The 23900-nt window shown below is 44.6% G+C and overlaps 1 protein-coding gene across 1 annotated transcript in view; it reads right to left on the bottom strand.

The window, feature by feature from the left end:
* The window catches only part of LOC310701586 (uncharacterized protein), a 127847-nt gene extending 104209 nt beyond the window's left edge, over positions 1 to 23638 (bottom strand). The window contains exon 1 of the mRNA XM_083492712.1: positions 23095 to 23638. The gene's annotated coding sequence lies outside the window, so the exon portion shown is untranslated. The remainder of the gene's footprint in view (positions 1 to 23094) is intronic.
* Between the last annotated feature and the right edge of the window lie 262 nt (positions 23639 to 23900).

Here is a 23900-nt window from a genome sequence, read left to right as displayed (position 1 = left end):
CTCGAGGGGCAAGACGGCCGTGCTGGTGGTGGTGGACTTGTTCTCCAAGATGGCACATTTCATCCCGTGTGCGAAGGTGGCCACGGCGGAACAAACCGCCAAACTGTTCATAGATCACGTGTTCAAGGTTCACGGTCTGCCGCGGTCTATTCTGTCCGACCGGGGGCGCCAGTTCATCTCGAACTTCTGGCAGAAGCTGATGGGCTTCCTGAACGTCAAAATCAACCTGGCTTCGGCTAGACACCCGCAGACCAACGGACAAGCGGAGCGGGTCAATGCCATCATGCAGCAGTACCTGAGGTGTTATGCGAATCAACAGCCCGCGACGTGGGTGGATTACCTGCCTCTCGCCGAGTTCGCCTACAACAACACGAAGCACGTGTCCACGGGGGTGACGCCGTTCTTCGCCAACAACGGAAGGCACCCCAGAACCTTCCCGGGACTGGAAAGAATGGGGGAGGGGGAGCCGCAGACAGCAGACGCATTCGCGTCGGAGTTGCAGAAGGTCCACGATCAGCTTCGGCGGCACCTGGAGCTGGCTAAGCACGCATACAAGGTGCAAGCGGACAAACACAGGAGGGTTGGCGAAGAGATCCAGGTGGGAGACTGGGTCTGGTTGGCAGCCCACGCAGTGCCGGCCAGGTCGTTAGCGAAGAAGAAACTAGGACATAAACAGCTGGGACCCTACCAAGTCAAAGAGCAGGTCAACCCGGTAGCCTTCAGGCTGACGCTTCCGGAAGGCTCCAGGATGCATCCGGTGTTCCACAGATCAGTGCTCACTCCCTACAAGACACCTCACAGGTTTCAGGAACCAGGAACGGCGCCGAGTCCGCTCAGAGAGGGAACCGAGCAAAGGAGAGTGCCACAGGAGGAGCCCATCAACGAAGTCACAGAGATTTTGGACTCGAGATGGGGGGAAGAGGGAGTAGAATACCTCCTCGCCAAAGAGGGCACCCCGGCCAGTGCCAACAGCTGGGTGCCGGGCTACGCTTTGGAGGAACCTCTGCTCAAAGACGAGTTTCATGCCCTTTTCCCACACAGGCCCATGCCAGCAGACTTTTTCGATGATTGGCTTTTCACACCGACGCTTTCAGCCAGCACGTTCCGGGGGTTCGACTCGGATGAGGAACCGACAATAGACACTCGTTCCCCGGAGGGGTCGACAGCGGGATCTGCCTCAGAACCCTCGTATTGGTGGGACGATAGACCAGAGGAACAGTGGCGCAGGAAGTGGCTGGAGGTTCCAAGTCGAGCGACGGACCCGGGAACGCCTGAGGCGGAGACGGACGTGGACATGTACGGGGAGGATTTTGGGTTCGAGCACGGAGGCACAGAGATGGAGGCAGAGGTGACCGTTGTCGACGAGCGCAGGGAGGAAGAACCGGAAGTCTTCAGTTGGAGGCCCGCCACGGGAAGCGAACTGTTAGGGTGTGAAACCTAAGACGCTGGCAAGTTAGCAATGTCATGTGACTTTAAGTAGTCAAGCTCGTTAAGTTGTTAAGTTGTTAAGTTGCTCAGTATATAAAGAGTGTTTGTTTTCTCTGTGTTCTGGTGGGGCGTGAAGCAAAAATGCCCGAAAGCTCCGGAGGTGTTTCTGTTATCTTTCTGCAATAAACCTGTCTTTGGAAAGACAGGCTTCCGTGTGTCGTTATTTCTTTGCTGCTGAGACTCTGAAGCCTGTACTGCAACAAGAATCTCTGCACTGGACTTAATTAATGCTCTGCAAAGAGAGCTGTTGCTGGTGGCGCAGCGGAAGCGTTTACTGGACCAGTACAAACTCTCTTAGGTTATGGATCCTTCTACGTTTCTACAGCTGTATTGTGTGCAGAGAAAGTGAAAGCAGCTTTCGGATGAGAGAAGACCGGCTTGGTAATTCCAGCTCTTAAAGGAACTGGGAGGCTTCAGAGGAGGCTGGAGGCGTCTGAAAAGTGAGTAAAACAAATCCCAAGGGGAAAGAGAAGAAAGGGCACACAGAGGGAGTAGCAGCAGACCCCAAGAATGGCAGTGGAAAATTTCCAGGTTCCCTTTACAAAGTTGAACTCTGCTAATTACGTGCAGTGGTCTAAGAGGGCTCAAGTCTGGTTGGAAGCCAAAGAAGTGTGGGCTGACTATGTCCAGAGGCGAAAGCCGTTTGTGGCTGTTGCAGCAGATGCCACAGCAGAGCAACAGGCTGCTGCACATGCCCAGAACAGGGAACATGATAAAATGGACACTAAAGCTAGATGCATGTTGATGGTATCGATAGACGATTCCCAGTTACCTCATGTGGAAAATTTAAGGTCTGCATTTGAAATTTGGGAGGCTCTTAGGCGAATTCACCACAGAGCCACGCCCGGAGAGAAGGTGAACATTATACGTGCTTTGTATGAGTTGAAACTGAAGCCAGAGGATAGTGTGGTTGAACACACGTCACAGATGACTGAGTATTTCAACCAACTGTCTTCTTTAGGTGTGAATTTTCCTGAAAATATTAAAGTTTATACTCTGCTTAGCAGCCTGCATGCAGGGTTTGAAAACTTAGTACTAACTTTGCAAGTTTTGCCAGAAGACCAGCTGAATATGAATTATGTGACTGGTAGGTTGTGTGAGCAAGAATATCAACATCATCGAAAACGTATTGATAATTCAAATACCCCAAGGGTTGGATGTTCAGATAATTCCCAGCGTGGGGAGACTAGCAGGCAGAGCTGTAAGGAAGCCTCACAAGTGTCTGCTATGGCCAGCAAGTCATGTTTTCGATGTGGCAGCAGGTTTCATTTGATAGCAAAGTGTCCAGAAAAGCAACAGGAATTTCAACAGTCCAAGGCCAGTTTCCGGAGCTACAGGGGAAGACGACGTGAGAACTACAAGAATCAACGATCCAGAGGGGGAGCAGGTGCTGATAAGGGACTATCTGCAATGGCAGCACAACAGAGTCCTAAAAGGAGCCAACAAACTTTGAAGTGGATAATTGACAGTGGAGCAAGTCACAGTTTAGTTCCAGCGACATCTAGTGGCCACTTGATGAACTGCAAGACATTGCCAGTTGCAAAAACCGTGACTATAGCAGACAATAGTAAACGAGAAATGAACCTTAAAGGCACAATTTATGTTAACTGTTTGCAAACTAACCTTCCTGTTTTTGTTCTTCCAGGAATGAAGAATGGACTTTTGAGTGTGTCATGCCTGGTAAAAAGTGGTTTTAAGGTTGAGTTTGAAAATGATTTGTGCACCATTTCGAAACAGGGGAAGGAGCTAGTTAAAATTCCCTGTGAGGATGGGCTTTTTGTTTTGGTTGAAGAGCAGTTAGCAGCAGGTAGATGTTCAACAGGTGAAGCGCAAGCTAAGTGTGTAAATAAGGCTCCTCATACAGGTTGTGCACATCTACTACACAGAAGGTTAGCTCATATATGCTTTAAGTATGTAAGCAAGATGCCAGATTTAGCTGAGGAGTGTAACATTAAACCCTGTCCAAATTTTCTGGATTGTTGTGCTTGTAAACACGCTAAGGTTAAGACGTGTAACTATCCTAGATCTGATAGAGTAAGCAAGAAACCCTTTGAACTTGTGCACACAGATGTGTGTGGCCCTATGCCAGTCAAATCGCTTGGAGGTGCGAGATTTATGCAAATTTTGGTGGATGATTTTTCAAGGGCTAGTTGGGTTTTCTTTCTGAAAGAAAAATCACAAGCAGCTTCCATCCTGATGGATTGGATTGAAGAAGTCGAATGTAAATTTGACACCAGGGTACGTAAAATACAATCAGATCGTGGTGGGGAATATGTGAACCACACGCTGGAGACGTGGTTAAAAAGGAAAGGTATAGTTCATAGACTTACCAATCCCTATTCACCACAGGAGAATGCAGTTGCCGAAAGAAAATTTCGAACATTACAGGAAGCCATTGCTGCTTTGCTGTTTGATTCTGGACTTCCACAGCGTTTTTGGGCTGAGGCTGCACTGTATGCGAATTATACTTTTAACAGAGTGTACAATAGCACAGTAGGCAACACTCCTTACTTCATGCTATTTGGGAAAAAACCAAAAATTGATCATCTAAGAGTTTTTGGATGTCGTGCTTATGTGCTGGTGCCTAGGGCACAACGTAGGAAAGGCGATCCTAGGTCTAAAGAAATGTTTTTCTGTGGTTATCAAGCAAACACAAAAGGTTGGAGATTTGTGAATGTAGAAGGCAATCAAACGAAAATCACAATCAGCAGAAGTGCGGAATTTTGTGAACAGGATGGTTGGAATAAAATTCATGGAAATCCTGACATACTATTTGATGTGGTGAACAGTAGCAATGAAACTCAGGCCCCAGGGCAGGTATTAGTTCCAGAACAGACTGAGGAATTTAAGTCTGAGGACAAGGGTGAGAAATCGTCTAGTTCACCCAAGTCTGTAAAGTCAGAATCTTCTAGCTCTAAAAGTTCACCTGTACAGCAAGAGAGACGTGTAAAGTCAGAATCAGAAAGTTCTTCAACTACTAGTGACAAACAGGTGACGACTAGTGATTCTGGGTCAGAGGGGGAAACTGAAGGAACATCGCAGGAACTGTTAAGGCGTTCTAAGCGTGCCAACAAAGGTATACCTCCTGAAAGGTACCAAGCTATTAGTGTTTGGGCTGGTTTGGCAAATTGCGAACCTGAAAGTTTTGAGGAGGTTGAGCAATTACCCCAGGAGGAGGCCAGTAGGTGGCGTGAGGCCATGCAAAAGGAGTTGAATTCTATGAAAGAACTGGGTGTGTTTTCCATCACCAAACTGCCAGAAGGTACCAAGGCAGTAAGTTGTAGGTGGGTGTACAGGATAAAGACAACAGCGATGGGGAAACCAGAGTACAAAGCAAGACTTGTAGCTCGAGGTTTTACGCAAAGAAAGGGGTTACATTATTCCGAAGTCTATGCACCCACTTCAAGGAGTGAAACCCTACGGGCACTATTAGCAGTTGCTGCTCAGAAAGGGTTCAAAGTGAATCAATTTGATGTCTCTACAGCTTATCTTCATTCAGACTTGGCTGAAGAGCTCTATATGGAGCTACCGCCAGGATTGAAAGTTGGTAAATCAAATCAGGTATGGAAACTACATAAATCTATTTATGGACTCAAGCAATCTGCTCATAATTGGAATGAGTGTTTGAATGATGTTTTGGTAGGCATTGGTTTTAGCAGGAGCAAGGCTGACAATTGCTTATATTTCAGAAATTCAGGAGATGCTCAAGAATCTTTGCTTGTTTATGTAGATGACCTGATTTATACTTCAAAGACACAAGAACAAGTAAAAAAACTAGCCAAAGAGTTAAATAAACACTTCAAAGTTAAGAATCTTGGTGATGTGAAGGTCTATCTTGGTGTTCAGATAGATAGGACCAAAAATGGCAGTTTTCTACTGAATCAAAAAGGCAAGATATTGCAAATGTTGAAAAAGTTTAACATGACGGAGTGTGCAGGTGTTAGAACACCGATGGAAATGGGTTTTGTAAAAGACAATGAGTTCAAGGATAGTGCTGAATTCAAGCGTGCAGAAATCTTTCAGTCAGCACTGGGAAGCCTACTTCATCTTTCGCAATGGAGTAGACCAGATATTGCTTACGCTGTTAACTTACTCAGCAGAGAAGCTTCGAAACCTAGTGTAAATGCATGGAAAGGAATTCAAAGAGTGTTAAGATATTTACAATACACCAAAGATTTTTGCCTTGAATTATCTTCGGAAGGACAAGCACAGATTACTTGTTGGGCAGATAGTGATTGGGCAAATTTAAAGGATAGAAAATCAGTGTCTGGCTGTGTAATAAAATTTGGTAACTCTCTGATTGGGTGGAGATCCAAGAAACAGAACCTGATTGCTTTGTCGTCAACAGAAGCTGAGTTCTGTGCCTTATCTGAGTTATGTAGAGATCTAGAATTTTACAAATGCTTGGCACAAGAGATGTATGAAAAGGCCATCACTCCAATCACTGTATGGGGTGATAATCAACCGTGTCTTAAGTTAGCACAAAATGGGCAGTTTAAAGGTCGTACAAAACATTTGGATATCCGCTTTCAAAATGTTTGTCAAACGGTAAAAGCAGGAATTGTTAAATTAAATTACTGTCCCAGTCATGAAAATCAAGCTGATGGTTTTTATTTTGTTTTTTGTATTGCCAGCGAGAGGGGGTGTTAGGGTGTGAAACCTAAGACGCTGGCAAGTTAGCAATGTCATGTGACTTTAAGTAGTCAAGCTCGTTAAGTTGTTAAGTTGTTAAGTTGCTCAGTATATAAAGAGTGTTTGTTTTCTCTGTGTTCTGGTGGGGCGTGAAGCAAAAATGCCCGAAAGCTCCGGAGGTGTTTCTGTTATCTTTCTGCAATAAACCTGTCTTTGGAAAGACAGGCTTCCCTGTGTCGTTATTTCTTTGCTGCTGAGACTCTGAAGCCTGTACTGCAACAAGAATCTCTGCACTGGACTTAATTAATGCTCTGCAAAGAGAGCTGTTGCTGGTGGCGCAGCGGAAGCGTTTACTGGACCAGTACAAACTCTCTGTATCTGACTGTATCCGACATTCGTCCCCGTGACACTGCAGCACCCAGCTCCCGCACCGGAAGGAGGGGAGGGGGGAAGGGGGGGCTTCGAGGGGGGATGGATGTCAGGGGTTCAGGAGCAGAGGCGAGGGCAAGGGAGGAAACAGAGAGCGAGGGGGAGGAGGCAGAAGAAAAGATGAGTGATGACGACGACCCGAGATCTCCGAGTCTTTCCAGTGAATCAGAAGATTCACAGGAAGGAGCGCCAGTGGCCAGAGCAAGGGGGGAGCTTAGGGGGACACCCCAGGAAGAAGGGTCCAGAGGGGGCTCAGAGAGCAGCAGTTGGAAATCGGGGCCAGCATCACCAACAGAACGCAGAGGAGAGGAAGGGCACCAGGTACCGAGCTCTGGCAGCTCGCAGCAGGAGGGAGGGCATGAGTCAGGAGTGGCCACACCTCCATCGGGGAGCGAGGAAACGGTCAGGCGGAAAGTGGAAGGTTGGGCGCGCGCGCCAAGTTCAAATACACAGGAAGGTGGCGCAGTAAGCAGCCCGGAAAGGGAGCCAGGTCCTAAAGCCTGACGCAAGGAGACAGAAGGGTCCGGGGGGTCAGCATCAGAAGCGTCCCGGAAGGAAGAGACCACGGGGGGCAGAGGGACCCAGAGAAGAACAGTCAGGCAGAAAAGGTGGAGTAAGGCTAGGGTATTTAGCTGGTGTACAAGGGGCGGAGACTCAGACGGAGCTACGCCGGTCTAACCCATAAGACGTAGAGCTGCACGCAGCAGCTTGAGAATGGAAACTGTAACTCAATAAAGACTTTTACAAAGTGACCACTGGCTAGCGTGATCCTGTGTGAGCTAGGATCTGGAAGCAGCTCTGACAGACGTTACCTCTCGGAGTCGCCCAGGGACGTCAAAAAACTTTCCCTTTCTCTCCCCCAATTTCCTTTTTTTGGAGTGTGGCCGGGGAAATTGTGGCACCTTTACTGTTTTCCGACGTTACCTCTCGGAGTCGCCCAGTGACGTCTTAATCTCTCTCCTTTTCTCCCCCGTTTTCCGTCTTGGAATTGAGTCCGGGAAAGCGTGGCCCTTTTACTGTTTTTCTCTGACGTCCCTCTCTCGGAGTCGTCCAGAGGCGTCTTTCAAGTATTCTCTTACTCTCCACCTACCCTAACTATGCAAATGAAGCCGCCCCTCCTGCCTGGCGACCTTTGTTAGGGATGACCCGGGTATGTGAGAACGCAAGGTCGTTTGCTCCCCTTTTAAAACTTTGTTTTCTCGGACCCCGATCTGGCACTGCACAGCGCAGGCGTCCAGTAGGGAGCCTGAACTTAGTCCAAAAGGCTAGGCAGGAGGCTGTGGTGGAGGGTAGAGGGGGAAATTGGGGCCCCACACTAGGATTAGTCTTGTAAACAGCGCTGAGGTAAAGGAATTCCGGGCAGAGGGACCCGTGGTTTGAGTTTCCGGGCAGAGGGACCCGTGGTTTGAGTTTCCGGGCAGAGAGACCCGTGGTTTTGTTTCAGGTTCAGGTTTGAGATTTCCAGAAATTAATTCGTGGTTTATAGATAAGTAGGAATTGTGTTAGTCAAGGGTACTTTGAGTACTGAAAGGATCTTTTATCTGTTCCCCTTTCTTTCCCATTGCCCCTCCTCCCTTGTGTGTGTGTTTCCACTCTTTCTGTCTTTAGCGTACTTTGTTAACGAAAAAAAAGCCCAATAATAACATATGAGAGAATGGGAGCTCACTAAACACCCTAGCTGGACTCCTCCTTGCAACAAAGCTTCCATGAAGCCTTTTTGCCCCAGAGAGGATTCTAATATGCCCCTCCAGCATCTCCAATTGGGGGAAAAAAAATAAAGGGGCAAAAAATGGTCAAAATTGTGTTGTTAAACTATAACCTAAAGCTAGAACATGAAACTTTAAACTTAATGGTGCTCAGAAGGCAGTAGATATAATAACAGCCCAGCCTGAGAGCCCATGCATTAGAGATCTTAGTTTCTCTTAAAATAAATAAATAAATAAATAATGAATAAGAGATGTACTCAAAGATTTAGAAATATTTCAAGGGTTTGTATTTACATTGGCCTCAGCATCCACAGACTGTTCTTAAATGCACATAGTTTTAAATTGCAAGCTTGCTTCAAAATTTTAAATCTAAGGAAGCCATGTTGCGCCTTATCAATCTTAAACAAAACAAAATGGAGAATGGAGTGTGCAAATGTTTGTTATTTGAGAGAGGCTCTAAAAGAGAGTTTTCCTCCCAAGTGGTAAAATCCTGTATACATGCTACTTGTGTTCTGAAAGGGGGATTACCCCACCTCCTTCCTCTAGTTTAAGTGAGGAGGGTGATTTTAAGTCTAATGGTAAATGATGTTTTGTTGTAAATTTTGAGTTTGTGAGTATACCTGTGTTCCAGTCTATTTTGGAAGGTGAAGTTAACCTAATGTTTCTGCTGCAAAAGCCTAGTTGAGCCAATTGCTCTCTCAAGCTAAAATGCAGTGTATGTATTTCATTAAGCATATGCCTATGAAAGTATGGTGCTCATTCTAAGAAAAAATATGTGAGTCCAGTTTTAACTTTGATTTGGTTGGACAGAAGAGTTATTGTAAGGCTCCTGATATCAGTCTCTATAAGACTTCCTGGCCACTTTTGTTAGAAAATGCCCCCCCTTGTTTCATTCTGCCTCTTTCAGTTTCCCCCCTCTGACGTGCCAGGTAAATTTACTCCCACGTAAGCTTCCTTTAAAGGAAACTGCAAAGAGGGGAGGGGGGCAATCTTTCCTAAAGTCACCCTGCATCTCACTTTCCAATGTGCAGTTATTAAAATAATAATAATAATAATAATAATAATAATAATAATAATAATAATCTAAATTAGGCTTACTGTTCCTCTGCAAGTTAAGGGGGGAAAAACAAATCTGTTCACTTCAATCTTCCTTTAAATATTTCTATAGGAACTTGCATTCGTTAGTCTAACGAAGCAAACTCACTCAAACTATCTCAAGATCTGCTAAAAGGCTTCTGTGTAAAGTTGGGTACTTTTATTATCCTCTTCCTTAATACATGATAGGAGCATAGATGTTTCCTTTCCCAGCTGTAAATCTGTACTTAAATGTGTATGTCTCTTTGTTAGTACAAATCTTGCTGTGAAATCTTCCTGTGAACCCTATATTTTGGAGGGTTGGACTAGATGACCCCAGGGTCCCTTTCAACTCTCCCAATTTGTGGCTATGTGGAACGACATGTGTCTGCAAGCATTCGAGAGTAATTCTTAAATTCTAGTGTCGTGATGGAGTTGAAATTCAACCTAGCTTTGCTCTTTAGTTTTAAAAGGTGAGAGGTGAAGCCGTGATGTTTTTGAAGCACAACTGGTAATATCAAGCATTTGAGTGATTACAGTGTTTATCATTTTGTCTACTACTTTAAAAAAAAATCAGACTTCAAAGTCAATTCAAAGTTTCAGCACATACAAATACATATACGCCTTGACCATTCCTGTAAATAAAGGGCAGAAAAAATAATAATAATAATAAACAAACTTTTTTTGTCTGCAAATGGTAAGGCTGAAATGACTGAGAATGTTAAAAAAATCCTATGAATTCTGACCCTCTGGCCATTTCCCCCATATATAAGGGCGTGGCATTGTTCCGCGAATGGCCAGAGGGATATTGGCCCTTTCCTGTACATAAAGGAAGCAGTCTCTTTTGCTTGGGCTGAAATTGCTAGTTTTGGTGAATACTTAAATTGCTGAGTTTCTCTTTTTTGTTTAAAAATCTAACCCTATTTTTAAAATCTACTCCATACCCTTCCCTTCCCTTATTCAAATGCTAATTTAGCCAAAGGATGCAACATTTTCAATAGTATAAAAGGTTTGCTGAAACATGAACTCTGCACATACAGAGGCTAGATCAGTCAAAAAAAAAAAAAAAGGAGAGAAAGAGAGAGAGGAAAGGGGGAACTGTAGGGTGGAGAGAGGAAGAAGAAGAAGAAGAAGAGTTTGGATTTGATATCCCGCCTTTCACTCCCCTTCAGGAGTCTCAAAGCGGCTAACAATCTCCTTTCCCTTCCTCCCCCACAACAAACACTCTGTGAGGTGAGTGGGGCTGAGAGACTTCAGAGAAGTGTGACTGGCCCAAGGTCACCCAGCAGCTGCATGTGGAGGAGCGGGGAATCGAAGGAGGTTTTGAGAGCTTGGCCTGCAGGGAAAAACTTATCCAAATTTCCTTATGCAAGAAAACTTGGAACCATTGAGGGAAATCACCCTTAATGTGTCTTTGCTCCAGGGGCTACGTAAGACAAAAGGGTTAAAAAAAAACTAGACCATCAAAAGTCAAGAGGTTTCCAGGTTTCAAAACTTAACATGCCAAATTCTTTTCACAGGTAAATATTAAAGCGCTCCCACTGTGAGTTCCACTCTTGACTAGTTCTTCCCCCCCCCCAATGGGATTTAACTTTTATAACAGGCTTTGTGTGCATTATAGGAACAGCATTCCTGACAGAGATTTTCAAAGGGGGAAAAAATTCCCTTTAAAACAGGATACGTGAACTCGGACCCACATAAGCAAAATGTTTAATAACTTGCCAATTGTGTTCAAATTAACAAAGGTTTTGTCCCTTCGTTTCTTCCACAGCCAAACTAAGTGAAGGAAAGCAAACAAACTTGGCAGATAATAACAGTAATTATATGAAAATGTGATAATAATATTGGAATGAATGAATGCTTAATCCACTAAGATTTTTATTATTTGCAGCTTCCCACGTAAATTGAAGGACATCCTTTTTGCCTTTTGCCCCTTCCCTTTTCTAACTGTCTTTTAAGCCCCCAAAACCCTGCCCCTTACAGGATATCACTTCTACAGATGTGTTACTACAGATCCAATGAAAAGCTTCGCCACCACAAGACCTCCAACAACAGACACCAAAGTTTTCAAAGTGGCCACAGCTATCTCTTTCAAAGGATATAGACTGCCGGGGGAGTGGGCCTGACAAAGGGGGGGGGGTGGAGTTGACTTGCAAGGACATCTTCTCACTTTTGAACCTCAAGACTGCTCCAGGATTCAAAAGATACATACATAAAATATCCCAATTGTCTCAAGATATGCAACTGATATTTAATTAGTTTGTTTTTGTGTTATTATGTAAGAATGTTGAAATGTGTCTGACAGTGTGATTTCCACAAAGGGGGGCAATTTTTTTGTGTGTAACTGTTTTTATGTTTAATGTCTTATTGCTTACACACCAATGGAGAATTCTCATGCATTTTATACTTTCTAATAGCTCACACTATTGTGTAGTCCAATGTTTAGATCAATCTATAACCACATTTCATTGTTCCACCTGACACTCTGCCAACTTTCCCTATCCATTTTAAAATGTGTTAAACCTCGTTTTGCCAAGGACAAGCTTCTGGATCCATAAAACACCAGGTACATGAAGGTGCATATGCTTTGGTTTAGCAGGAATGATCCCTTATAGAGTTAAATTGACTTATTTGGACAAAGTGCCCTTTTAAGAATGGTTTTCTTTTAACAGATTGGTTTGAAAGGTAGAGAACCATGGGCACATAAATTCAAATTGGACTCAGTTTGAATTGGGCAAGTGTATCCAGGCTGCAATTAGCTTTTTGGTCCTTAAAGTGCAAATGAGCAACTTCCCATGACTGCAAGACCAGAGCCTATAATAATAAAAAAATCCCATGGAATGGCCAAGGCGAATACATTTCTCTCATGACGTGTCCGAAACCTGTGCCAGCTGTGGTGGGTGCCAGGCAACATGGTAAATATGAAAGCCCTAAGTGGATTCACCAGGGATTGCCACTACTGCGACACCATGCCGATGTGAGACCACAGAAGAGCTACCTTGACACCTGAGAACACAAAAATGGCGAGGGGGGGGGGAAAGCAAACTGCACTTTTCAGTCATTAGTGGACCTTCCTGCTAAATGTAAAGCATAGACCACTATTGAGAAAATATTTCTTCCAAGGTGCTAGAATACCACAAGTATCTGAGCAACAAAATATTAATTTACGTGATATCCTATGTCTAACTATGTGCACTGTTACACCATTATATTTCTATGCAAATATCCTTAAAGTAGCATGATATCCAAGTCCCTTTCAGGTTCACATGGACGCACGCATCGGGGACGGAGAATAGCAGGTTAATATTTACCACCTTAAATTGTGCGGAGAAAAGGATTGCAAAGTAGCCACCTTTGCAATCTTATCTCCGAAGGGGGGAACTGTAGCAGGAACCCCCCCACCCCAATCATTCTGTTTGTACAAACTTCACACACACTCACACTCACACACTACATACGCCACATTTCTGTTATAAATTCATAGAAAATCAACCATACATCGGATTTGCACTGTTCCATTTTATTTTACTCCATGTGACAAGGACTATCAAAGGGGGTGGCTTGGTTCTGGTCAGCCATAATCCCTTCACCATCCCAGCACATCCACAGGAGCCCTGCCCAGTTGCTATGTCAACCCTGATAATCCCAGACAGAAGACAATCAAAATCACAAAGAACAGTGGATTCAGCACAGACTGAAACAAAGGACAATAATCAGATCTTCCCTCTGGGGGGCAGGAAACTGCAAACCCCCTTTGTCTCATGGAAGTGACTCATGGGAAGGGGGAAAGGAGGAACCAGCCAGGTGACAGGACACTCAGGTTACCACCACAACTCCTCCCTCAACCCCTCCTTTCTGTAATGTATGCATGATGTTTCTGGGGGTGGGCTGGACCTGGAGGATGGAAATTTCAAAAGTTTTTATAAGGTCTTGCACACCATCTTTCTGGGTCTTTTCCTCTCTCCTGCAAGTGAGGGGAACACCCTGTTGCAACAGTTCAATAAAGGCCAAGCCTACAGGCTGCTGTTTTGCTCCAAGTTATCCTGGTTGGTGTCTTTGTTTTTGTCCAAGAGAGCCCTCGGATTTTCCGGTAACAGTCCTGAATTTAAGACAAGTCAGTCGAAAAATCATGGGCTTTTTTGGCGTTTATTTGGGGCCTTGTCTAAAAAAGAAAAAGTTCTACAAATTTGGGGTTGTCCTGGTTTTTACTTTTTGAAATATGGCAACCCTAATTATTCTGGGCTCTGCTTGAACTGAAACTCTCCCTTTTAGAGCACAGCCCCACGTTGGGCAAAATATTCCTGCATTGCAGGGGGCTGGACTAGATGACCCTCGTGGTCCCTTCCAACTCTGCAATTCTAGGATTCTACCATGTGTAGAGGAAAGATCGCCCCCTTGTGGGCAGTGGAGGAATGATGTAATGTTGGTTGGTGGGAACTGAGCGTTGCCTTGTCACACACAAGCAACACCACAACAGTCCTGTGAGAGGAAGGGGGGAGCATTTCTGCAGGCTGATGTCCATCCATCCATCCAGCTGCCCAGGCCCCAGCACCTCCCCCTAACAGTGAAGGGTCCCAGTCTGGAAATCCTCCCTTCCTGCTGGAGATGAGGCAGTGAAGGATTCCATACAGACAGAGGCGCCCTTGCTCTGGAATTCCCTTGCCAGCAGGGAGACTTCAAAAGCCCCCCCCCCCATGCCTCCCCCTTCCCTCATTTAGGAGGGAGACTTTTCATCTTGTGGTTTGGTCATTTCAAATCCAGTTTTTCTCTCTCTCCCTGCAATTTTAATACTGTTGTTGGTTTCCTTGTTTAAATTATTCTATTTACTAGTGATATTTCACATAGCGTTTGTGAATGCAAAGCAGTTGTGGCTCCTGGGTAGAAATCTGTCATCCAGACATGGCCTAGTCAATCACACCTTGTTTCAACATCCATCTAACACAAGGAAAAGAAAATCCCCCCATCATTTAGCCCGGACACTGAGGTCCACTTCCGAGGGTCTTCTGGCAGTTCCCTCATAATTACAGGGAACCAGGCAGAGGGCCTTCTTGGTAGTGGCGCCCTCTCTGTGGAACACACGCCCCCATAATTTATTAATTATTATTATCATCATCATCATCATCATCAGATGTCAAAGAGAGAAAGTAACTTTTGGAAGACCTCTGAAGGCCTTCAGGGAAGTTCTTAATGTTTGACATTTTACATGTTCCTTTGTCATAGAACGAAGCTGGCACCATCCATCCATTGGTTCTGGCAGGGTTCCAGTTCATGGTCAACAAGATTAAACAGATGCACGTTGGGCTGATGAGGAGGAGGAGAGGGACCAGGAGTGAGACCTTGGGGTCATGTTAGGTAACTCTGGGAAATTGTTGACCCTGTGTGCACTGGCTCGGGAAACTGCAAATCTCACGCTGGGGATGTTTAGGGAACCGATTGAAAATACACCTGCCACTCTCCTAATGGTTGTAGTGCAGATCTTGTTGGCATGCAGAGGGTCGCAAGGCCAGCTGGCTAGCCCCAGGTGGGTCATCTCCTTCCAGCCGTCCCGCTGCGAAGAACCATCAGCCTCTGCTGTAAATCAGCGACCCAGGCTTCGAAGCCAGGGCACACTATATCAGCAGAGTGAAGGCGTGAGGCTTGTGGAAGCATACTACAACTACGGATTTATTAATCATAAATCAGGACAAAGAAACATTTCGTCTCTCTCTTTGTATTCTCAGAGAGACAGAGAAAAGCAAAAGCTATACGCACAATGGAAGTTCCCAGCATACTGTGCTGGAATGTAAACCGACATGTGACACATAACAAACCCATATCTGCTCCTTAAGGAGGAATGGAAATTCTCAACAGACCTATGGTGTGAACACATTTGGAGTACTGTGCACAGTTCAGTATCTGGGACCTTTCAGTTTGGAGAGAAGACGAGGAAGGAAGGACATGTCAGATAGAATGGAGAAAGAGGATAGAAAAAAGCCCCCCCCCCCCCAATAAAACTAGAACTCATGGAATCCAGCGAAGCAGGAATGCTGGAAGATTTAGGAGAGCGAAAAGAAGGGTCTCCCTCTTTCTCTGCATCCAGCCAGTCCATGATGGCAACAGCAACAATAAGATAATTACATCAATAGTATACATTGTGCTCTGCTGGCAGGAGGACTCCCTCGGATCATGTCCAGTTGTAAAGGTGCAAGGAGGCTTTCCACCCTCAGGGCCCAGAGGGGGATCCTGTCTTGGGGCAGCTGGTAGAATTGGAGGAAGCTGACCCTTAGCACTCTGGGTTTGGGATCTACCGGAACCTCCTTCCACATTATACTCATCCATATTGTTTCTCGCCTACGTCATTTTGGGGATAGCATTCTACACACACTTGCGTCACCATGTGTCCCCCTCCCAACATTGCTTTGAGATGCTCTGGTACGGCCCCTTCTTCCCTGTGCCCCCTTCCCTCCCCATGCAAGACGTGCAGCTGGGAACAGAGCCTTTCCTGGTTATGCCAGGGAATGCCCCTTTTATTTCTCCTGCCACCAAATATATCTATACACATTATATCTGACATAATGTATCTATAAATCAAAAGAATAGATCAGGGTTTCAAGATTACCTTTGGCATATAAGTAGGTGCTTTCAATCTTTCTGTGTCTTCATGGTTCCACTATTGCAATTATAACAATGGGACTTATGCTGCTGTTCCTATAATATTAGTCTAACTCTGCTTCCAAAGCAACACCACCAGTCTCAGCTCCACTTTGAGCAACTCTCCATTCCCAGATACAAACATTTCCAGCTCCCTCCACCAAACACCAACACCAGCTCACTCCTCATTCAGAAGCAACACTACAGATTCACATTAAATATTATATTCTACTTACTATTGTGAAATGTTACCTTCATTATTTAAATACATGTCTAGACAACATTACATGCAAACAACAAAAGCTCACATACGCTGCATGCATTTAAGATTGATTTCCTTTTTTTTTTAATTTTTATTGGGTTTTCCACTTTTATAACAACAAAACACACACAAAAAAATGACACATAACAAAACATGTATAAATTCAGCCAATCCTCGTTTCATGACCTTGTTCCCTGACTTCCCCCCACCCCCCCTCGTGCATCCCAATTCCCAAGATTATATCAGCAAAGAAGAACCATCTTGTTCTTCTTATTACCTCTTTTGTAATTAAAATTGATATTCCTAAGTTGGACTTAAGTTCTCTTCCATCGATTTTTCATTTTGTCTTAATTAAAAATCATATTAACCAAACCTAAAAATCTTAAGAGTTTCTAAAAGTCTCCTCTTCCCTCCCTCCCATCCCCGGTTTTTGTCCCTTCCCGATGAAAGTCCAAAGTCGAGATTCTCAGCCTGGGTTCCTCACGTCCGAGGCTTTCAAGTCCCTTTCAGTCCCTCTCCGCCGTTCTTGTTGGTAGCCCTTTATATCAGTCGTCGAGTCTGGAAAAGGCATCCAAATATATTCTCTTCCCACAAGGAGATTTGTAATCAATTGCTGGAAAATTTCCACCAAGCCTGTATCCTCAGAACCAAAGTCCAAACAAAGGCCCCAATCATGCCTCTTTATTTTAAATTCCTGTATTCCATATTGTCCCAGGGCCTCTTCCTTCTTCTTCTGCATCTTTCGCAGACTTGTGGTAGATGTGTTCCCAAGATCTCCTTGCTTGTATTCCACAGATGTCAGCTTTTGGATGTTGCTTCCCAAAGTTACTTTCTCTTTTTCTTGTTTAGTCTCTTCCACCTCTGAAAGTATTGTTTCCTCTTCATCTGTGGATTCTTTCTCATTCAAGTCCTCAACACAAACAGCAGAGTTGCCTGTTCCCAAGGTCATAGTCACAAGTTGTTTATTCATAGCCAAACTCTGCTCTTGTAAGGTTCCCACCAACTGAAACATCCTTTCAATTTCAGCTAGTAACTTTCCATCCACAGCCATTGTATCCATTGTAGTTTCACAGAATTCCCCCTAGGGGGAATCTGGTTACTTATTAATCTTTTACTCAACAACCCTTTAACTTCTTATTGTTACTTTGTTTCCAACAATTTTGATTCAATTGTGTCTTAGTCCAGGGGGATCTTAAACAACAATTTTTCCGCTTTAAATTGCCCGTTTGTCAGCTTTGACAGCTGTCAAACTTCGCGGCTCTAACACAAGCACTAAGGCAGGACGTTCCCGAGCCCGGGAGGGGGGGTAGTTTAAAACAAAAAGAAGGCTTCTGAAACTCCACTCTCCAGCATAAAATTTCCCTTAGCGAAATCTTGAAAGTTAATGTCCTTTTTAACTCACCCCACCAAGGGCAGGCTCTCCAGCTTAGCTCTTATGTCGTTGCTTAGATCTTCTGCAAGGGGGGGGGTGCGGACTTCCTTTTAGCACACCCCCCGGTCGTCTCTAATTCAGGGTAGAAATTTTTAAAGTCCCAATCCGTCTTACTCACGGGTAGTTCTTTCAGTCCAGATTTTCAAGGAAGGAAGTTGGCGCTCTCTGGTTATTGCTCGCGGCTTCGCTCCACCGAGGTAGCGATCGACTCTCAGTGCCACGCCACCCCCGTATCCCCTCCGCAGCCTTTAAAAAGGCTCTTCGCGAATCAGGGGGGGCGCTTAAGGCACCCGCCGAGTCTTCAGTCCGCAGGCATCCGCGCCTGCGGTTTTTAAGGGTCCCCGCGTCGCCGGCGCGGCTAAGACCCATCCTCGGTAGAGCCGATTCCCTCCGGAGCTCGGAGGGAATCCGCCATTTCCAGATCGCGTCAACCCGGAAGTTAAGATTGATTTCCTGTTATTGATGTGAACGAAAGTATATAAACTTATATAAGGACACTTATGAGAAGAAGTGGAAGGAAATAAAAAAAGAATTAGAGACTTGGGGAAAATTGAATTTGTCCCTGTGGGGGAGAATATTCACAGTTAAAATGATGGTATTGCCAAAGATGATTTTTATGTTCCAAACAATACCTATAATTAGAGGCGTAAAGTGTTTTAAGGATTGGCAGAAAGACCTTACCAAGTTTATTTGGCAAGGGGAAAAAACATGAATAAAATTTAAGCTACTAACAGAGTTGAAGGAAAAAGGAGGCTTCGCGGTCCCTGAGCTTAAACTGTACCTTGAGGCAGTGTGCTGGACATGGATTAAGGAATGGATATTAATTAAAAACACGGAAGTCCTAGATCTGGAGGGATGGGATATTGTGTACGGGTGGCATGGCTACATAGGCTATAACAAGGTTAAATCTCACAAAGGATTTTTAAATCATATGGTGAGAAGGGCATTATATGAAGTATGGGAGAGGAGTAAAAAATCAGTAGTAACCAAAACACCATGGTGGCTGTCACCAATGGAATCTATGTCGGTCCACAGGCTGAATATGAACAGCGATTGGCTAACATATAAGGATTTAGTAGAGGAAACAAGTAGTGATCCAAAAATAAAGGACCTAGGCAAATTGAAACAGAAGGGAATAACCTGGCTGGAGTATTATCAATTAAAAGCCGCCCTTGAAAAGGATAAAAGAACCAAAGGATTTGACAAAAAAATATCCTATCTAGAGAAGGGTATTTTATATAATAATCAAAAGACACTTTCTAAAATGTACAAACTACTTTTGAATTGGCAAAGAAAGGAGGAAGATATCAAAGAAATTACAGTAAAATGGGAGAGGGACCTGGGACATACGATCAAACCCAATATTTGGAACGAATTATGGACTAAAAATATAAAATTCACGGCTTGTCTCCTTATACGGGAAAATCTTATGAAAATGTACTATAGGTGGTACCTGACCCCTGTAAAACTTGCAAAAATAAATAAATCAAACAATAACAAGTGCTGGCAATGTAAGGAACAGATAGGAACATACTACCATATGTGGTGGTCCTGTCTAGAGATACAAAGATTTTGGAACATGATTTATGAAGAGATAAAGAGATTGATAAAAACTACGTTTAGCAAGAAACCGGAAGAATTTTTACTAGGAATGGTTTCAGATACTATTCCCAAAAACAAAACTAGGCTATTTACCGTATTTTTCGCCCTATAGGACGTACCGTCCCATAAGGCGCACCTACTTTTTGGGGGGGGAAATAAAGGGGGGAAAATTATCCCCCCCAGGCGTGGGGCTGGGTCGGGGGAGGCCCAAGCTTCCCCCGACCCCAGCCCCCAAACAGGCAGCTCTCTGCAAGCCGTGGGAGCCCAGCGCTGACTCCCGCTGCTTGCGGGGAGGTCCGCAAAGCCTGGACGCGCTGATCTCAGCGTGCGCAGGCTTCGGCATGCCGGCAACTCTCCGCAAGCAGCAGGAGCGCTCCCGCTGCTTGCGGAGAGGTCTGCGAAGCCAGGAGAGCAAGAGGGGTCGGTGCGCAAAAAAAAGCCCGTATTCGCCCCATAGGACACACACATTTCCCCTGCTTTTTTTCTTTTTTCTTTTCTTTTATCTTTCCTATAGTTGCTTATGTTCTGTGTCATGTACTTCAATACTTTTTGTACTTTTTGTACTTTTTTTTCCATTACTCTTAAGAAATTTTCCTTTGTAATTTTTGGCTGTTTATATTTATATGTACCTGTTTAAGCAAAATAAAACCTATAAAAAAAGAAAGAAAGTGTCAACTTAGAGAAAAACAGGTCCTACACTCTAAAAAGTGTTGCATAATAACCAAAGCAGGATGAGCACTCCTTCTGTCTAAATCCTTCTCTTCTTTGAGTTAATTGATGGCCTGAAGGTGTTTCCACTATTACAGCTCTTACCCCTCGGAGTCTTTTGATGGCTTGTAATAATAATAATAATAATAATAATAATAATAATAATAATAATAATTTATTTATTTCCCCAGCCACTCTGGGCGGCTCCCAATCAAGTGTTAAAAACAGTACAGCATTACATATTAAAAACTTCCCTGAACAGGGCTGCCTTAAGATGTCTTCTGAATGTCAGGTAATTATTTCTCTTTGACATCTGATGGGAGGGCGTTCCACAGGGCGGGCGCCACTACCGAGAAGGCCCTCTGTCTGGTTCCCTGTAGCCTCACTTCTCGCAATGAGGGAACAGCCAGAAGGCCCTCGGCGCTGGATCTCAGTGTCCGGGCTGAACGTTGGGGGTGGAGACGCTCCTTCAGGTATACAGGACCGAGGCCGTTTAGGGCTTTAAAGGTCAGCAACAACACTTTGAATCGTGCTTGGAAACGTACTGGGAGCCAATGCAGATCTCTCAGAACCGGTGTTATGTGGTCCCGGCGGCCACTCCCAGTCACCAGTCTAGCTGCCGCATTCTGGATTAATTGCAGTTTCCGGGTCACCTTCAAAGGTAGCCCCACGTAGAGCGCATTGCAGTAGTCCAAGCGTGAGATAACTAGAGCATGCACCACTCTGGCGAGACAGTTCACGGGCAGGTAGGGTCTTAGCCTGCGTACCAGATGGAGCTGGTAGACAGCTGCCCTGGACACAGAGTTAACCTGTGCCTCCATGGACAGCTGTGAGTCCAAAATGACTCCTTGTAAGACTTCCACTACAACTGAACCTCTTTCCACACTCCATACATTTAAATGGTTTCTCCCCTGTGAGTCCGTTGATGTCTCCTAAGGTGTCCACTATCAGTGAAGCTCTTTCCACACTCCATACATTTAAATGATTTCTCCCCTGTGTGCGTCCGTTGATGTCTTCTAAGGTCTCCACTCTGACTGAAGCTCTTTCCACATTCCATGCATTTAAATGTGAGCCGGTTGATGTAGTGTTAGTCTTCCACTGTCGGTGAAGATCTTTCCACACTCCATGCATTTAAATGGTTTCTCGCCTGTGTGAGTCCGTTGATGTCTTCTAAGGCCTCCACTCTGAATGAAGCTTTTTCCACACTCCATGCATTTAAATGGTTTCTCCCCCGTGTGAGTCCGTAGATGAATTCTAAGGTCTCCACTCTGACTGAAGCTCTTTCCACACTCCATGCATTTAAATGGTTTCTCCCCCGTGTGAGTCCGTTGATGAACTCTAAGGTCTCCACTTTGACTGAAGCTCTTTCCACACTCCATACATTTAAATGGTTTCTCCCCCGTGTGAGTCCGTAGATGAATTCTAAGGCTTTTGCTAGTAGTCAAGCTCTTTCCACACTCCATGCAATTAAATGGTTTCTCCCCCATGTGAGTCCGTAGATGAATTCTAAGGCTTCCGCTAGTAGTGAAGCTCTTTCCACATTCCATGCATTTAAGTGGTTTCTCCCCCGTGTGAGTCCGTTGATGAACTCTACGGTCTCCACTTTGACTGAAGCTCTTTCCACACTCCATGCATTTAAATGGTTTCTCCCCTGTGTGAGTCCGTAGATGAATTCTAAGGCTTTTGCTAGTAGTGAAGCTCTTTCCACACTCCATGCAATTAAATGGTTTCTCCCCCGTGTGAGTCCGTAGATGAATTCTAAGGCTTCCGCTAGTAGTGAAGCTCTTTCCACACTCCATGCATTTAAATGGTTTCTCCCCGGAGTGAGACCACTGATGTTTTCTAAGGTTTCCACTGTCAGTGAAGCTCCTTCCACACTCCATACTTTCAAATTGTTTATGTTCTCTGTTTTCACACTCCATGTATTTAAATGGTTTCTTTGTTATTCCCAATGGACATGGCCCAACAGAATTCTGATTGCCTTCTCCATTGTCTTCTTTCAATGGGGTGGGAAGAAAATCCTTTTTGTTTTCTAGGAAGAGAACAAAGGAATATTACACACATCAATTAACACCTGCTCTTATTTTAACGTCTTGTACAATCTCTCTCACGTCTTCCATATGTTCCAAATGTTTAGGAAAGGCAAATGAAATAATGTTAAATAATGGTAATGCATCATCAGCCTTTCCTAACCCTTAATTAAGCATTAATGAAGCAGCATTATCTTAGAATACGGTTGAACTGTGGCGGTTTACGTTTTATAAAAAGTGGTTTCTCACAGGAATGGGAGCTGCTCTATGCTCCATGAACCTGACCAATATTCCTCAGGGTCCTAAGTTCATTATGAAGTTCTTCATCTGTTGCACTATAATCCTCTACCCCTTGGGCCACATTTTGTCCCCCTCGATCTCTAGATCTTTATTCATCCCCTGCACATTCCCTTTGGCCTCAGGAGGTGCATAGTGACCATTTTGGGAATAACTGGGAATTATTTATTAAATTTGTATACGTCTCTTCATATGAAGATCACAAGATAAAAAGCCAAGGGCTTCTGGATATTGTAGCTCTGCTCCAACTGGGAATTATTTTATTTGTATACCTCTCTTCAACTGAAGATCACAAGATAAAAATATGTGTGACACTGAAAAAGGTGAGTATTAAAGGTGAATAACACTGATTGTGGGAAAGAAAAGAAAGGAGATGAAATCAGTGGTCTGTCCACCTGAATGTAATAATAACAACAACAACAACAATAACAACAATAACAATAATAGGATTTATAATTTCCCAAAGTGCACATCTCTTTATGCTTTTTCTATTTACTTTTGTGGATATAATGTGTAACAGGAGCTAAATGTTAATTATCTTATTTTTTATAAGCATTTTCTTTCAATTACTATTTTTTGACTACCTAATGTGAGTTCTTATACTTTTAAAAGTTTTTCCAAACTTGCGGCCCATGGGCCTTAGGGTGCCTATGCCTGAGATAGACGGTTAAATCAGGGCAGGCCAAATGGGACTCAGCTCCGTCCCCTCCCTGCACCTCCTGCCTGAGGGGGCTGCCTCAGTCTCCCTCACGGTGGAGCAGGCCCTGAGGACAGCCTTCTCACTGCCTTCCAAAATAGTCATACCTCGGGTTACAGATGCTTCGAATTGTGCGTTTTCGGGTTGCGGGTTATTTCCGGGTTTCAGCGCTCACACATGTGCAGAACCACTAAATCATGCTTTGTGCGTGTGCAGAATCACCAAATCGCAACCCACACATGCGCAGACGCAGCGCTGTAGGTTGTGAATGTGCCTCCCGCACCGATCACGTTCACAACCTGAGCATCCACTGCACAGGAAAGATGACACAGAAGACCTTGGAGTCTCACCGTGGAACACAACAACAACAACAACAACAACAACGATTGGTTATACGTCACTTTGGGCTGCCCTGGGCGGTGGCGTAGGGTGTCCCCGTTACAACAGCCCTGCAAAATAGACCGGAGTTGCTGCGCGCTTTTGGGACTTGGAAGAGTAACTTACGGCAACCGTAAAGGGCAGTCCAGTGTTGAAATTACGGGGGCCTCTTTTAAATAGGGGCTGGTGTTTGAACTTGGGCTTTGCTAATGTTACAGAATTGGCAGGGGGGGCACTTGTGGGAGAGCAGGTTTCTTTGGCCGTCTCCCCCTTCCTTGCTTGCCCCTTCTGCGTTCCCACGGCAAGTCCAAGCCGAATTCGACTATGGCGTGTGCTGCATATCTCCGCCTTCAGACAGAGGGAGCCAGGCAGCTTTCCGGGTCGTGTGCCCAACTTTTCATGAGCTGATATTAAATCCCAAAAGAACTACAGCTGCTTGTTACAAAGGGAGGGGGCCGATTCCGGTAGGTTAATGATATTAACTCTTTCCATGCTCATTTCTGATGTTCAGAAGCAGGTGACCCTTTCCTAGACC

The sequence above is a fragment of the Podarcis liolepis genome (assembly GCF_965112155.1).
Source record: "Podarcis liolepis genome assembly, chromosome: 2".
NCBI classification, from domain to species: Eukaryota; Metazoa; Chordata; class Lepidosauria; order Squamata; family Lacertidae; genus Podarcis; species Podarcis liolepis.
The sequence above is the reverse complement of the archived record's forward strand: the minus strand, read 5'-3'. Positions and strand labels throughout refer to the sequence as shown.